Here is a 16,435-nt window from a genome sequence, read left to right on the forward strand (position 1 = left end):
AGAAAGAAAATACATATAATACAAGATATAAGAGAAAGTATCGCCAGATTATGGACATTACAGAGGTCCCAGCAGGAGGTAGCGACACAGTATATAAATAAATATAACTGCACAGGACAAAAAGCAGTGTAATTTAAAGGTAATATAGGCTATACAAATAGGGCCCTGAATATACACTACAGGTATGATATACTCTTAACAACGTAACATAAACACTAAACCAGAATTTACCACAGTGAGATTATGTTGCATCTTAGTGAACAAAAAAGCTCATCTTTCATGTAAAACATATCCGACTTCACGTAAGCCATATACAGTGCATCCATCTGGGTTCTTAGTGAAAGGGAATTTGCATTTGGCCCAAAAAACTCTGCAGTTCTGGGCCCGAGCTACGAAAGCAGTTCTGGGCCTGAGCCGGCTTCTAAAAAGTAAACTAAAGTAGTTTATTTCAAGTAAACTACATTGTGCATATAATATAGTACATATGATTCTTAAAACAAATTCATACATTACATTTGCGTGCAATATTAATGAAATATTGAATATATATAAAAAAATAAATCTTATTCTGTTCAACCTACGGCAGCAGTTTTAGGTCCAAACCTTTAACATTTAGTACCACTTCTGGCTTTTGTAATTCAGCCAGTATTACCAATATTTTGTCCTATGACGGGTTTATTTTGCCGCAAATGAAACACATATAAAAAATAGAATTGTATTTGTATTAAATTGTACAGAAGGGGTAGTTTAAATTTATATGAAATAACTAGAAAAAATAATAATAATCTAGTGGGTCTTATTTTTGACATAGTGTTGCAGGCCGGAGGGAGAAGGATGGAGGAACAGAAGTGGCCCCAGTGCCATTAGTTTGAGGCCTGCATTACAGGATGATCCTATTGTTTGTATTATATTAATTTAAAAAAGAAATTGTCTGTGAGATAGGAGTTGGCTCTCTCCCTTCACTGTACACCTTTCTTCAGGTTTCAATAAACATTATAGTATTTCAAACTCATTTTTCTGTGTTTTATTTTATTTTATTTTATTAAATGGATTCTACATAATGTCCTACAGCAACGCGTTGCCATGCTGGAAAAATAAAAACAGATTAGTATCACATTGTAACATTAAAAAGTGTCCTAAATGTTTTACACGTTATAACAAGATATTTTGACGTTATTACGACATACAAACTTATTTACTTTATAATAATAATATAATAAAAATTCTACCTTATAACATGAAAAGTTGCTTGTTATAAAAATGTGGGAGGAAACCGAAGCTTCTCGGAGAAAACCCACGCCAACACAGTGAGCACTCTGTACTCCCCACAGCAAAGGGGTTCAACGGGTGGAATTGAACCTTCACCTTTATAGCTGCAAGTCCACAGTGTTACACACTGAGGCACCTGTGTGGCCCTATGACACCTGATGTCCTGTGTCACATCCAGGTATTCACCTGAGATTTTTTTTATTTAACTGAGATTTTTTTTCATTACGTTTTAAAATGTGGGCAAACCGAAGCCTCTCGGAGTAAACCTGTTGTCATCTCAGTTAGTACGCGTGTATTCCTGTGTGCGATTGTCCTAACCACCCTTACAATGATTACCCTTCGTGTCCGAAGCAGGCAGTGAACGGCTTGGCCACGGTCTTGAAGAGACGTGACAAGAATCTGTTCACGCCCGTCTTCTTCTGTGGTGTCACCAGATGCTTTTTCAATGTCTCAATAACATATCTGTAAATAGATGCATCCTGGCACAGCAGGCACATCTTCAGTATCTCCGCGCTGCCTGCCTCCTTGCACAATTCCTTGCGCACCGCCATGGCCACCTTTTTGAAGAGACGACCGCTTGGCTTGACAGCAACTTCAGAGCCTGACATCTGTGCCCAGAACAACTCCGCCAGTGACTTGCTGATGGTCTCAGTTTCGTGGCAACTCAGACTAATGTCCAGATAAATCCGTCCTTTCATCATTTTTTGAAACAACGCAATGACCATAAGCTTGCAGCTTGTTTCATCCCACTGGTGGGACGGTTGTGCTGTGGTCTCACCTACAGCCTCACCTGCCTCATCTCTGATGGGTGACTCGACGGACAGAACAGGGGTGGAAGATGATTCTTCATCAACCACCGAAGTGTCACCAGTCTCATCGCTGGCAGCCGCCTCCCGAGCGATAGAAGATGGTTCTGACACAGTTGTCTTGCAGCTACTTTCTACGTCTGAGGGGTCCTCTGTGAGCGATTGCTGACAGACCACCTCCCTGATCTGCTTCACAGCCATGCTCCCGTGGTCCCTCTTCCTTTTCTGGAGCTTCTGCTGCCAGTTGAGCCATTTCAGTATCTGCCTCATAAAGGTGTCCACTTCGCTCTGAATCTGAAAACGTAAGTCAACCGAGGGGTCCTGCTGTAAATGCTCTGATACAATCTCGCCGAGCTCAATGGCGACCATGTTGTGGTGGCCGCTAGAAATGACCTCAGCGGTTCGATCGTCATGGCACTCGTCATCCGTGCCCTCGCTTGCGTCGTCTTCGTTTAATGAGGTGATGGTCTTCACCACCACATTGGCCTCCTCCATTACCTGACTCAGAGATGACTTTTCTTCATGGACACATTTATATTTTCGTCTCAGTTTTGTCATTAGCCTGAGTAACGACCCCATGGCAAACCTTTGCGCAAAAAATGAGTTAAGCTTAGCTCCCACCTTTTTCCAGTAGGATATCTTTTCCGATTGGGCCACTGATTGTGGCAGTGTGCCATTGGATTCTAGTGAAAGCTCTTCCATTATCTGTTGGACAATCGCAGAAGCCAGCTTGTCTGTGTCCTGGGAGGAGCCGGACTCAAACATGAAGCATTCTTCTTCTGAAATCTCAACATTATAACTGAGCGGAGTGACACTTTTGGCCTGTTCCTGCAGGATCTTCTTTATGGCTTCTGTAGTTTTCTCTACAAAGCTCGTCTGAGACAGAATGTCTGTTTCTGTCTCGTCCACCAAGGGAAGAACGGGGGTCTGCCATGACTCCCCGGTTCCAATTGGCACAGCGTCCTCCTCTGGAAAGTTTTCAAACATTTCCTTGTTTTCAGTAGCCTCCATTTCGGTGCTTTGCTTACTGGACACGGAAGTCATCTTACCAGTGTCCGGAGACCCGGACTCTAGCAGCGACTCCTGTACGATTGACAGCTGCTCCGGGCTCTGTTGGACAATTGTGCAAAGACTCTCCGTTGAGGTTTGATCCATCTTGTCTTTGTATCCTTGGAAGTCCTGAAGAATCCGTACTTACTGTGTTTGTCTCCTTGTGCTCGAAGTGAAAGTGTCCTGAAGAGTGACCGGAACCAGGTTGGATTTGGGTTTTATATCTACATTCTCAGATAGAATGTTTGCAATGTATCAAAGGAACATTCTATTGGCTTTGATCTTTGAATCATGACATTCCGATGACATCACAGCAAGAGATAAAAGGAATTTTTAAAAAATGCAACATTCTGACATTAAAGCAATTTAAAAATAAACACACACTTTGCCAATAATGGATTGATTTAATCTCTTAAAATACACTAAATTATCTGAAATTCTGATTAATAATTAAATTAATAACTACAACAACTACTATTAGTAGCTAGTAAGTTTAAGGATTTGGAATTCTGCATAGAGGAGGCTGGTGTCACCCACTCTTGTGTGAAATTAAATTGCTTTTATTTAAAAACACATTAAATATGCACGTATATATACATGTTTTGGTTCAACAAAAAAAAAAAACTCAACAGTTTACATAAATCCTTTTGAATTATGACCACGTCTAATTAAATTATGTTCAAACAATGTACCACACTGAGTTCAGTGAATCAGCTTTTCTTCTAAAGTTAGTTTTAATTATCACTTATAACTGGTAGCATAAAAAGGTTTTTAAGATTGATTAGGTTACTCATAAAAAATTAACTCCACATTGTTTATGTCAGCACAACTCATAGAAATAATGTTTGCGACTTAAAAGGTTTATTTAAATCAATAGGTTTTAAACAAGGCTGCTTCCTCTAAAACTATCAACACAACAGCTATTATCTATGAGCTAACACAAGCTAACCATGAATACTAAACCTAGCTAGCAAACCAAACTGACAGATACAATCCCAGGAGCTCAAACATGAACTAAAATGCCAGAAAAACTGGATTTAATTCAACAGGTGTCTGAAAAGAAGGGAACGGCCATGCTGCCTGAATTTGTCAAGTGATATTTTTGATAGCAAAATGCTCTTTCTGTGTATTTTTTTCTTTCCCCTACTGTTTAAAAACAACGTTATCTTCAAAAAGAAGGCATAACTTTTGTATTTGTATTTTTATAGATGCATTATTTTTAATACAATACTGAAATGACTCTCACATTGTTTCCCTGCAGTGAAACACGTCGTTTTGTTTTTCCAGAAGCGACGGCGGCGGTGCGGCGGGGATCCTCCTCTCGCTGCCTGCGCTGCTCTTTGGCTGCGCTGTGGACAGAAGCTGCAGCAGAGCACCAGCAGAGAGCAGAGCCTGAGCTCAAGTTGGCAACTACACCGACACGGATGCTGAGGACTTTACTCATGTTTCCAGACCGACATTTTTTAGGAGAATTTTTTTTTTTTTTTAAGACTAATTTCTTCTGTGCCACCTCCTCCTGCAGGCCTAGCGTATTTATTTGCATTCAGTCAACGAGAATGAACTTTACTTAGGACGCATCCCTCCTGCAGGTAAGCTGTCGTTGCTGACCCTGTCTTGTTTTTAATTACTTGATTCCCACACACACACACACACACACACACACACAGACAGACATGATGAGTTAAACACTGAATGATCTCTAACGGAAACTGATAACAGAGGAAGTGTGAGGGTTTCATATTAGTGACTTTATAATCACACCATCGCATTCATTTTTTTTTCTTTTATAATATAATTGCAGTGTTGTTGCTGTATTATTTGAACACATATCTCTGTGTTGTTATAGTAGCAGCTCTATGGTAGAATACCCTGCTGAAGTTGATCATAGGATTTTGCAGACCGAGGTCGATTTGCTTCATGTGGGATATTTTTTGCCTTAAATGTTGCTGCACAATCGCTCTAATTCTGAGCTGAAATGGCAAAGATTTTAATAAAGTAAACATTATTTCTTGTTAAGAAGCATTTACAGTAACATTATTCATTGGCACATTCTTTGTCAGTTCTAATTATTATGTATTTACATTATCACTGTCTGTGTTTGAGGCATCAGTAAGAGGCTGGTTTTCCTACATAAAATAAAAAAAGTTTGTCTTGTTGATGCTTTTGTGACCTGCAGTCACTCTGCAGTTCATCCTTATTTAATGCAAGTTCTCAATCTCCTCACTTTATTGTGCAGTCCTCAGGTCCCAGAGCTCTGCGTGGTTTTCATTCCAGTCATCTAATCAGGACGTAGTCGACCTTGGCCTCTGGACGAATGCAATTAACTGTAATCAAGTATCTGGTAGGACAGACAGAAAAAGACAAACTGCTACCTGAACTCCAAACTGGACTGAAAACCGGTGCTGGTGTGCACGGAGACAGTTTCCAGGGAGAAGTCTACGGCGATGATGAGGTTTTGATGTTAATTAGGGGGGGCAGGATGCTCACTGTTGTTGTAGTATTTCTATTGATTCCCCTGAGGCATCACAGCAGGCAGGCTTCACACAGGGAGTAACACACTGTCGGCACTAGATGGCGATCTTGAGCAAGGCACATGTGAGCCAGCAGCTGGTTTTCCAGTGCTGCTTATTCCTCAAACATAACAAGTGTGGAGGTTGCAGGGCATGTCTCTTTGAAGATTATATTCAATAGTTTTGATGAGATGAATATTCAGAGTGTTTGTGTCCAGTGACCGGAGCATGTAAAGCTCAAAGACTTCACAGACAGAGAGAGAAGTGCTGTTTCATTCCTGCTTTGCGTTCAGGTAGCTCCACTCACTGTGCTGCTGTAGTCAGAGAATGTGCTGTGCAATATGTCACAGAGACATTTGTCACAAATGTGCCCTCGCAATAATAGTAATGCAGCTTTTGACGACTCCCGAGCTCTTACTTTAATTAAATGTGTTTTACTTTTTAAGATGATGCTGTGTGGGTGGCTGGGGGCGGTGGGTCAACAGTTCTGTTGAAGAATCATTCCAGGATATCAGGAAGTTGCCAGGAGAGAGAGAGAGAGAGAGAGAGAGAGAGAGAGAGAGAGAGAGAGAGAGTGTGTGTGTGTGTGTGTGTGTGTGTGTGTGTGCAGGAGAGAGAGCTGCACAAGGACTGCGTTGAAAACAAAGTAAAAGAGACGGATGGCAGATGGCTGCAGAATCTCAGGATCGCTGGTTTGAGCTTGAAGCAAGTTGAATATTTGATATGTAAGTGTTTCCTGTTGTCATCCAGGTGAACATAGATCTGATCTGAATTTAATAATCAATTCTCTAAAGCTTCACATGGGTGACAGTTCTCTGCAGAAACAGCCCTTCTAGAAACAAGCCAATTAATCTTAAATGTGATGAAATTTTCTTGTATTGAGCTGAATTATGTGCCAGTGGGGTAAGCCAATTCTGCTTGGCTGGAATTCTTAAAACTAGAATAAAAATCAGCCACAGGAAGCAGAGAGCCTTAAAACTGAAAAAAAAAAATTAAAGGAAATTGTGCTTATTACAAAAAAAAAGTATTTTGGTCACTTTATTGAGCTGAATTAAAGAGTTTGTACATTAATCTGAAAAAAATCTTTCAATAAGACACAATTTCTTCAAACAGCAGAATGAAAATAAGTGACTTGGCTTTAAATGAAGGAACAAGAAACATTCTTATTTATATCATTTTTTATATAAACAATGAAAAACTAACCAGCTGCTTCATTTCCAACATTGGGACCAGATGACTTTCTTTTAAACTGAGAAGTTGTGCGAGTGCTCTTACTCTGAAAATAAAGACAATAATCTGGTTCCTATATTCATCCAATATTAGCTGTAAGATCTTATTAAGACACAGATAGATAGATTTTCTTAAAATGACAAGACAATTTTTCTTTTGAGACTTAAATTAAAATTAACAAATTTCCCAGAAACAAGACTTTTGTTACTTTCTTGAGAGGAAAAACCTTTTTTAAAAAAAAAGTTGTTTTCCTTTCATTAAATTTAATTTGTCACCCGTCTGAGTGTTAGAAGTGGAAACACAAACTTGGCTGTGGAAACTGTGAAGATGTGTGACTTAACATGAGAAAACAATTTTTAACCCAAATACTTCCAATGCCTTAAAGGTCTAAAAACCTTTAGGAGGATTTCTTGGTAGAAGGTAATATTCATAGGTATGTTTTCATTATTCTATAATCACCTGAAAATAAGAATCATTGTGTTACCTTAGAACAAGCTGTTTATATCTACAGACATGTTGTTGGCTCTAGATTGGACCGTTCCTAGCTGCAACCTCTGTGGCTGCAAATGAGGTCAACACAGAAAGAAACAATAGCTGCAGTTCCTCTAACGGCCACTAGAGGCTGGCTCCAGCAGTGAGTCAGTCTCCATAAGGCCCCCATATTAAAATATCCAACTTTACAGCAGAAATAAACACGTTTACAGCCTGGTATGAAAAATGATTTTGATCTCTATGGCTAATGTCCCCCATTCATGACGACTGTATGGGGGGTGAATTTTCATATAACTCACCCATTTAAATTATATTAAAGCTTAAAGTTATGTATAATGAAGGACACGTCTGCTTTGAGTGACAGGTGCCACCACTGTTTTTAGTAACCAGGCTTCATTCAGCCTCAGCTCCACCTCTTTGCTCATTTTATGGAGCCGGTGGAGTCAGGACTGCTAATATACATACATATACATATACAGTGTTTGATTTTATCCCATAGGAATACATTATAAAACGTCTCTTAGGTCTCCACAATGGCACTACTGGACCTGGAACAGATTATCATTGTTCTCTTCTAATATATCCTAACAGTCCAGAATATGTGCAGTATATAGATATATATGAAACTGATTGTTCCAGCAAAAAACCAACCCCTAGTGACTAATGACTAACACCGTATGTTATGTGCTGTAGCCTCATACTTTGACCAATTTGAAAAATTTCAATGGGTTAGCTCAGCTAGGAAGTGACATAAAGGCACACTCTGACACTCAAGTTTAAGGTGCTTAATGTGACTGCTGCCGAGCTCTTTATGAGCCATGAAAGAGTAAAATAGAGGTGATTTCCTTATGATGTGACTACAGGCTGTTGGAGAAAATTGAGACTAAAAATCAAACTGTTCAGCCATTCTTTGGAAAAAATATCAAATATGAATTAATTATGCTTAAGAGAGCCTTCAGTATTCTAGCTAATTATTTGTGGCTGCAGCAGTAGGAGTCATTAAAGTAGAATTTATGCTCAAGTCCACATGAAAACACTTCGACTGCTCTGTAAGCCACATCTTAATAATTGTTCCCTCTGCACTCCTGCACTTGTGATTTAGCCTTTTAATGGTAAACATAATTCCAATCACTGTTTAAAGAATAACAGGCTGTTGAGGGCAGAGTGCTGAAGTGTGTCGCCAGCAGAAAATAGTTCCTCCAGGCCAGCTGCCCTCCCATGCATACAAACCAAACAGTCCGCTGCTCCCTGCAACCACAAAGCCATTAAACACCTGATTTGGTGCTGAATACAGGAGGAATATTGGAGTGAGCGGCGCTCTGTTCCTCTGGGCTTTTTTTTCAAGCATGTGGAAGTGTTTTTGTCCCTGAAATTCAATGATGCTTGTGCAGACGGTTGGAGGTACTGTTTGTCAGTCTATCAACACATTAAACCAGACTTTCCATTTCCGTTCCTATTTCATTCCAAAATGCTATTCATATTCATGCTCATTTTGGAGAAAAAAATTGCTGCCTGGAGCACGTCAGGCAGTATTTGCAAATGATAAACGATTCTGGGCACAAAGAAATTCCATTTTACACACAAATGTTTTATAAAGAGTCAAAACTAAGCTGTTATGTGCTTTACCTTCAAGCGGGTCTCATGTTTTACCTCATAAAAGGTAAAGTTTCACAGAACTATTTCACATTTTCTTTCTGTTATCTCAGGAACATGAACAGATAATTCACACCAAACCCTTTATGATGAAAATGTAATATGACTGTAGATAGGCCGATTAATCGGGCTGATTATCTGACAGTTTGAGATAAATTGCCGGCGCTCATGACGCTGATAAACACAAAATGTCTGCAGGCAGCCTGGTCAGTGCAGCTGCTGTGGAACAAAGTTAGCAGGTAAGTTTGTGGAGGAGATGAAAAAGTTAGTCCCTGTTTACACAATAACGATTTTTGCTTTTGTTGTGGTTGAAACTTGTGAGGTTCCAGAGTTCAGTCTTTGGGGAAACGCCATCCTTACCGTCGGCCTGTAAACCGACAAAATGCTGTGAAAACGGCGACAGTTCGGTCAAATAGATAGAAATGATAGAAATGGATGCTTTCAGTAACAAACCTACGTGCTTTCACCATCTTCTTTTCCTGTAATACTCACCACGCTGTAGGAGAGCGGTTGTACCATAGACTCTATATTTAAAAACGTACATACTCTCCGTGGCGTCCCTCACAGGTTTCTGAATAGCTGTTGTGAAGCTCATTGTGAAACAGACAAGAGACGGAGACTCGACCCTATTTACAGTTTTGCAGCCAGTAGAAACGTCCTTCAGAGACACCAGGAGAGTATATTTTACTTTCATTCTCTGGGTACATTTCAGAGCCTGAACTCACTTTTACTCCTTACTTTACAGACGTATCTGTGCTTCTACTTGAGTAAATAATGTGTGTACTGTTGCCGCCTCTGAGCATAACCCAATGTATTGTCTTATTTAATTAATTGATAACAATCCCATCTAAAACATGCTACTGGCTACAATAACCATGTGTATCAGACTGGAATATGCCTGGAATAATGGAAAGGTACTTTCCTTTGCTGTGATAGCGGCGTTATGTATCAGTGATCAGTTCTGTTTGACAATAGATGGATTTCACAGTGTGAGAATAGTTTGTCAGTTTCAGTCTGGACGGACCATGAACCTCGGCGGCGGCGGCGGCGGCGGCAGCCAATGTGTTTCCAGTCTGTTGAATCCTTTCAACTGGGAATCCTCCGTGTTCTGTAAGATCAATACATGTAATCAGTGTTGATAAATGGGAGAACACTGGCTGTTGTTTCTCAAGGACATGTTATATTGGAGTTCCAGCGTCGGTGGCTGTCTGAACCTCTTGAGCGGCATTATAAGATGGGAAGAAATGAATACCAAGAGGCTTCTGAGTGTCGGGATGGGCATAATGCAGTGTAATTCTTGTTTTAAAAACTAGGTGTTCCTCAGGTTCTCGCTTTTCTCCGAACTACAGCACAGTCGGTGTATTTGTTTTGTGTATCACATTAGAAATGGAGATGAAAATCTAGCACGTTATTTATGGTGTTGCTGAGACTGTGCGCGCGCGAGGGGAGTAATGAATTATGGAGAGACTTTGTCAAGAAGTTTGAGCCCTGTTCTCTCACTCAGGATGAGGCAATGGCAAAACATCAGTCATGAAATTCAAATAGCTCATAAGGTGGAGGTAAAAAGGGAGAGACCATTAAGGCCAGCAGCCCATCGGCTCTCAGCATCTTATTCATCCTGCAACAAAGGCAGAGCGGAGCGGGGAAAAAAAGGAGAAAAAGCAACATAAAAGACTTTTAAGTGGTTCTGCCTAGTGGGTACTTTGGAGTGGACAGGGGGGAGGGTGATGGAGCTGACCATTACAAAACATCATGAATGCTCTCCTCGGGGCAAATGGATGAGTAACACATTAAACACAAAACAGACAGGGGCTTCCGCATGTTACTGCCGCACAGAGAGGGAGAGAGGGCTGCGGTTTCTTGGAGAGGACTTTCAGGGTCGCATTTTGTCTTTTTTTCTAGTAAGCTTGTGGTTGAGAGCTGCAGTCCCTCCAGAGCGGCGAAGACTAGATGATTAATCAATAAGTTGTCAACCATTAAGTTAATCGCCAAACTTTTTTGTAATTGATTCTTCGTTAAAAAAATTTCAAAATTATCTGATTTTCTACATTTATTTTCTGGTTTACATATTGAACCTGTTTGGGTTATTATTATTTTATTCGCCAAAGAAGTGCATTTTTGGCTATGGGTTTCACATACAGGCGTGGCTAAATGGCTTGACCACTCCCCCTAAACGCAGCCTCCGAAGGCATGCTTCACCGATATGTATGAAAATCGGTATGTACATAAAGAGACAAACAAAAAAGCCTGAACGCATCTTCATGCCAATATTCAGACATAGACATAGGACCACTCAAACAGGAAGTAAAGGAAGCACGGCAATCATCATCTGATTTACGTAACATTTGCACAGTGTGGTCCACACATAACGCTGGTGTGTGACACGACCCGACGCACACAGATTGCAAGGGCCTGATCATTGCTGCTTGAAGCTTAAGTATTCTGATTATAATTGGTTTAAAAGCCTCAATATGAACACCTCAACCAGAATAAACAGACCCAAAGTGAGTCAGTGGGTTACAGAGGGGTAGTTATAACCTTTTCATAAACCGATCAAAAGAAAAATTGAACCTTGTCAGCAATTTAACCTGATTACTTCACTGCCGCGTTCCTTCTGCACATGCCTCCATTTTAAAGTGATAGTAACAGTTTCAAGTTGTTTGTGAAGGACAAGTATGAACACTGTAAACAAATAAAAAACAAACAAAAAGTGAAGGGTTTTCTAAAGAAGAAAAGTATCTCAACAAAAGATTTTAGGTCAGCAAAACTTTTTTTTGTGTCGTTTTAGCAAACTCAGTTTTAACATTTATAGCCCGAGCTAATTTGCAATGCCCGTCCCTGGATACACAAAACTCAACAAACTCAACAGTAAGTTGCAGAACTTGACCTCTGCGGAGACGGTCGTAAGATTTTGGAAGGCGTTGTGTTTGGTTTGGAAGATTTGTGGTGTTTGGTTCGGATCACGTCAGCTGTCCTAGAAAACACCAGCGTTTTTTCAAAGTTATCGCCCAAAATCAATTCTCTGAATACATTTGAGGTGGGAAATAGGCCACACAGATTCAGATGATTGGTTCATCCCAATTACAACAAAACATATAACCTCTAATAGCATCTAGGGACTGGTTCTTTGGTAGAAAGTAGTTCAGATGAAAACTGCTCAGAATGGGGTCTGTGGATTAACACTGATCCTGCAAACAGATGTTGCTATTGAATTTTTTAAATGTCATTTTTTAACAGAACTCTTCTCTTCTACGTTGTGTTGGGATGGAGGCACAACTTTTAGAGACAGATCATTAAAACCAAAGCTATTTGGGTGGATGCACATCACTACTGAACAAACCCTTTAACATCCACACTGCCTGAAGTCGGTAGCACTGTTTAAGAGTCTGGAGAAGGGCTGACTCATATTATCATGAAAACATTGTTGGATTGATCCGGTGTGTATCTGACCGGGCTCAATCGCGTCCCGAATGGATGTTGGATGGACCTGGAGCTGAAATCAATAACGTTATTTATAACTGGTATGTCATTGTATGAATCTGTGTGGTGAAACTAAAACAAGCCTCTGTCATTGTTGGTATGTAATGAAAAGTGCAGGTTTAAAGGTTATATATGAGATTTAAAACATTAAAACATGAGCAAACAACTATTAGCTATGTAAAGATATAGCGGGGTCTGCCTGTGTTGTATCGCAGCCTCTCTGTGGTTTGTTTCCATAGCCGGTCTGCTCCCACTGAAACTGCTGTTTTTATCATTTAAAAACACTAACAGAGACGCTTTTAATGAGTTTTATTCTGTTTCTGTTTACTTTGAATGAAGTTATGATGATCTGAAGGTAAAATGAGTGTTTTTTGTCTCTGGAGTCTGGTGGAGAGTGATAGTGATATTACGGCTGTTTGTGGTTAAACTAAAGGTCTGTCTCTGTAGGGATCCTTTCCATAATGCTGTCAGACACTGACAATAACAACCGGAGTCTGTCAGTGGCAGAAACAAGAATTTAGGATGCCACCATTGCAGCCCTTAAATATTGTCCCTGTGTAAGTTAAGGGTTTATTCTGACCAAACCAGCGTTCGTTGATTGTTCAACAAAGAAGTGAGTTGTTTTTTTTTTTTTCTGTCCCACTGTTTTTGGTTTGAGATGCAGTTGCTCTAGTGCCACATTCATTTCATACATACAACCTTTAATCCTGTACTCACCACCTTCCCAAAGCTCCCAATGGGGAGCGCTAACATCGTTCCACAGCAGACACACTGACAGAGTGGCTGAAGACATATTTTGTTTATCGGTCGATGTTGATTATCTCAAAATTTTATAATGTATTTACTAGCAGGATTATGTCAAGTCATGCATTATCCTAAAAACAATAAGATCCTGGCTACGACTGCACTTGCAACTGCAGCTGTAAAAAGTTTTATATTAGAATTTTCGAGTTGTTTCAGACTGCAGCTAACAGGGAGACCTGACAGGGTCTCTGCACTGCAAATCAAGTTGCATATCTGAACAGTGCAGTAAAGTAATCATAGTCACCAAAAGCCTGAAATGAAACCAGCTGGGAATTTGTGTGAGATTTTTGTGGCATTTCCCACCGCTTTCATTAAACACGAGAGCCCGGAGACGGACAATCCGCCTCATTATGTTCCTTGTAATAAGTAATGACCTTGCCTGCTCTGGGAGACGAGTGGAACCAAATTATAGCAGAGATCACCCCGTGACACTGCAGCTACTGGTACTGAGTGAGGGAAGAATTTAATTCTGCTGTTGCATTTATTTTGACTGCTGCCCGAACACGTAGAGAGCACTTGTCAGTGTCCTCTGAAGGAAAACACAAGTCCGATTAAAGAAGTGCTTGCTGGCTGAATAGCTTCTCCATCTTAGTGTTTAGTTACCTTCTCTTCTCGGATCGGGCCTTCAGATGGAGCTGTCGACTTCAAGCTAACCAGCTTTGACGGCTTCCCCTCACAGAAGACCCAGAGAGCTGGAAGCATTATAGTGGATTATACTAAGTCCAGCAGAGCACAGCAAGACTTGCTTATTGTAAAGCGATCCTCCTTTTTTTCTGCCAATCAACAGTCTGTCGAGTCTCTGTGGGGTTAGTTACTGACCACGATATGACAGCTGCCAAACAAACAGAATAAGTCGCACTGGTGTTGTGCTCATGAAGGTTTTGATAAAACTAAATCAAAAACCTGATGCTACCCAGGTGTCAGTGTTGCATTCTGAAGAAGGAAAATTCATTTTTTATGTGTTTGTTGAGCCAGTTAGACTGAAAATGAACTACAGCTGTTCAGATTTAAGATTAACCCACTAGGGGGTCCTGGGGCAAAGATTAGCTGTGGAGGCCTTTAGTAGGGATAGACTGATTATTGGATCCAATATTCAACATTTTTTAGATTATCGCTATCTTTTTTTTTTTTTATCTGACTGCTGATGAAGTAAATGAATTTAAAAATGCACAACTTTGGCTCTGATGTAGTCGTCTTGCTCAATGTCCCACAGCTCTGATCTGACTGGTTATTCTCAGTGAGTCTGTCCAGCTCAACGCACCAAACTCTGAACATTTTCTCCTCAAACTCTGTGAATTAAGAGTTTATTTTAACCAAACCAACGTTGGTGATTGTCGGAAAGATTAACAAAGACAGTTTTGGTTTTTTATTTTGTTTCTGTCCACTTTGAAGTGTGTTTTTCGATTAACTGTGAGCTATAATTACTGTTTTTCTATGGAGTCTGGTGGGCTGTGGCCTTTTTATTTGGGTCTGAGATGCTGGGGCTCTAATGTGACATATAGTGCCAAGTGAATTTCATCGGGGGGGCGGGGGCTCTCTGCATGGTCAGTCTGGACAAACAGCATTTAGCAACATAAGCAGCTCCTCAGTAATTCATTTTAGCCTCAGTGCAGTTTTCACGTATGATTTCTCAACAGAATCGTTAACCGTTGTGAGTTTCTTTCCTGAACCTAAAGCTGCTGTTGCTGCTCTTTATTTCAGCTGAGAATCTGCTGAAGCATTTTCATATGAGCTACGACACTACAGATGACCTTCAGTCTGCTAATGAAGGAAAGTGCTGATTGCCGTGTGCTGCTGCGCATTGGAAACACCTTCATGTGCTCTGATGTGAATTCTAAAGTGAATATCTGAAGGAACTTTGGAGATAAATTTGCTTTCTTTTGCTTTAATGTTAGCAGCAGGGCTGCAACAACATACTAATTATGACTGACAATCCTCAGAGGTTTAAAATGCTGGTGGATTTAGAGACGCGTGTGTTTAAGAAGGAGACGGGTGATAAAGCCCCGTTAGCATTAAAGGGTTTTAAAGTAAATATGAACACATCCATAAATGCAGTGTATCTTGTGTTAGTCCTTAATAAAAGTGAGCATGGCAACAGGTCATCCAGCGTCTAAAAGCTGCAGAAAACTTCCAAATCTATATGAATGTTATGTTTAAAGCATCTGAAGTTACACAAGATATCAAATAGCTCTAGATGAAAAGTCAGGGGATGTGGATGTGACACTGGGTGACATTACTTTTGATGGGTGGAATAGCAATGATAAGAAATTAGTTTTAATACTTCTGGCAGCAAGTAAAAAGTCTAAAACAAGAGCCACCCACCACTACTGAATGGATACAGATAATAAATTAAATATATGTTATGGAGAGGCTGCTATCCTCCCTCAAAGTCCAAAAAGGATTTGGCCCAAGTGGCTTGAGTACATTAAATCTATAAAGTCAGACTTTAGTAAACTTTGATAGAATAAATGAGTGGGAATCTAATGTGGATCATACTATCTTTTTGTTTTGTGTGAATCTACCTGTGATGATACTTTTTTCTGGTGACCATTCACGTCTCTACAAAATTTCATGCCAATACATCATTTATTTAAATATAATACTAATATTTTATAATATTTGTGATATTTGCTGCACTGAAAGCTATGTTTAAACCTCAACTGTTACCAAGCAGCAACCAAGTGCAGTTCCTCAAACAGCCACTTGAGGCTGGCTCCAGCAGTGAGTACGTCTCCATAAGGCCTTATATTAAAACTTTACAGCAGAAACATGTTTACAGCCTGGTGCAAAAAACAGTTTTGGTCTCTAAAGCTAATTTCCCCGTCCATGACAACTGTACAGGGGGTGACTTTATATTATTCACCCATTTAAAGGAAGATTTAGTGGCATCTAGCAGTTAGTTTGTCCATTCTGGACCAAGCACTGGCTTTAGATAGGCCCTCTCTAAATAGAGGTGTTGAGGTGTAATTTCTCCTTCACAATCGGTTGGGGAGAGTGATGTGAATCTACAACTACGCCACTAGATGCCACTAAATCCTACACACAGGTCCTTTAAATTATATTAATAGATATACTGTTTTGTATTATTTATAAGTTATTTTTAGTTACCCACTGTAGCTTCAAAGTTAAAGGCAGTGAGTG

General features: G+C 40.1%; 1 protein-coding gene across 5 annotated transcripts in view; it reads left to right on the forward strand.

Moving 5' to 3' along the window:
- Window positions 1-4,503: 4,503 nt before the first annotated feature.
- Window positions 4,504-16,435, forward strand: part of LOC127351149 (multiple epidermal growth factor-like domains protein 10) — a 147,153-nt gene continuing 135,221 nt past the window's right edge. For 4 of the 5 annotated variants that reach the window (XM_051378413.1, XM_051378414.1, XM_051378415.1 and 1 more), the window contains exon 1: window positions 4,506-4,714. The gene's annotated coding sequence lies outside the window, so the exon portion shown is untranslated. Of the gene's footprint in view, window positions 4,715-16,435 lie in introns of all 5 variants that reach the window. The other variant, XM_051378417.1, reaches the window with a different exon arrangement.

This window comes from Dicentrarchus labrax, unplaced genomic scaffold (assembly GCF_905237075.1).
Source record: "Dicentrarchus labrax unplaced genomic scaffold, dlabrax2021, whole genome shotgun sequence".
NCBI classification, from domain to species: domain Eukaryota; kingdom Metazoa; phylum Chordata; class Actinopteri; family Moronidae; genus Dicentrarchus; species Dicentrarchus labrax.